Source organism: Myotis davidii, unplaced genomic scaffold (genome assembly GCF_000327345.1).
Source record: "Myotis davidii unplaced genomic scaffold, ASM32734v1 scaffold96, whole genome shotgun sequence".
NCBI classification, from domain to species: Eukaryota; Metazoa; Chordata; class Mammalia; order Chiroptera; family Vespertilionidae; genus Myotis; species Myotis davidii.
This window is the reverse complement of record NW_006289416.1, coordinates 6,308,180-6,309,678: the sequence shown is the minus strand read 5'-3', so window position 1 is coordinate 6,309,678 and position 1,499 is coordinate 6,308,180.

Sequence of the window (1,499 nt, the reverse complement as noted above, 5' to 3'; positions counted from 1 at the left end):
CCCCCCCCCCCCCCATGCCCTGGTTTTCTCTGTTTTCTGTGCTGTACTCTGTAAAACCTTGTGTTTGGAAAGTCAGGGTAGTGGTGAAACATTGACGCCGCCTGCCGAAGGCTGTGTGGGACCTGGCAGGTCAGCCTCATTGGTGGCAGCTGGTGCCCCAGTCAATGACACTAGCACTGGTGGACACCGCTGCGCACTTAAGCCCTACTAAATCCATGTCTTTGACAGCTGTCTTTGGAATCCAAGAACAATAGGCTGAGGTTTTCTGGGACCTCAGCCCTTTGCATAACAATACATAATCCTCATGTTTATGCTCCCCTGATCCTGACTTAGCCCCTGAGGGAGATTGGGCTTTTTTTTTTTTTTTCAGGATAAAGGCATAGAATGACTGTGCTGATTAAGAAACATCTCTCAGCTGCGTCCCTCAGTGGTTGAGAGTCGACCTATGAACCAAGAAGTCACAGTTTGGTTCTGGGTGAGGGCATATGCCCAGGTTGCGGACTCAGTCCCCATTGTGGGGCGTGCAAGAGGCAGCCAGATCAATGATTCTCATCACTGATGTTTCTATTCTCTCTCCCTCTTCCTTCCTCTTTTATTGAAATCAATAAAAAGTATATTTTCTTAAAAAGTGAGTCTCAGTGAGTCTCAGTGGGGGGTGAGAAGGAGGAGTGAAGGATGGCAACAGCTCTGGCAGGGGTGCTGGGGAGCCAGCAAACAGCAGAGGGACTTGAACCTCAGACAGGTCAAAAAAGTGTTGGGTGGGCCATGCCAACTTTCCCTGGGTCTCTGCCACCCTGGCATCCCAGGCATCAGAAACTGAGCACTGAGCTCAGTTAGGAAATTAGGAAATGTAGAAGTCAGGCTATTTAGATCTGGTCCTAGCCTACTTTACTTGAGAAAATCATTAAAGCTTTTTGTAACACAGTTTCCTCATCTATAAAATTGGGTTGATTATGCCCAGTCTTTCCACTTCCTTTTTTTAAATATATACTAGTATATATTTTTAATGATTTCAAAGAGGAAAGGAGAGGGAGAAACATGGGATCAAGCCCACAACCTGGGCACGTGCCCTGACTGGGAATCCATCTGTGACCTCCTCGTTCATAGGTTGACACTCAACCATTAAACCACACAGGCCAGGCTCCACTTTCTAGGACTGTGTTATGAATTAAGTGGGATAAAGCGCATGAGCTGTAGTAGGAATAAAGGGCTCTAGGCATATATATCAGGCAACATAATCTGTCTTTGGCCTTTAATTTTCTTTGCATTATATAAAAAGTTACTTGCAGTCTCTTTATACATTTTAAGGTATCTCATATACTTTTTGAAATGTGGTGTGGAATAAATCCTATATAATAAAAGCCTAATATGCAAAATGTCCCCTCAGGTGGTCGCTCGACCTGGAACCCGGGAGTTTGACCACTTGATATGACGTGTGCTGACCACCAGGGGACAGTGTGGAACATGGTGGGTGTGGGCGATGTGGCGCTGTCAGCGGG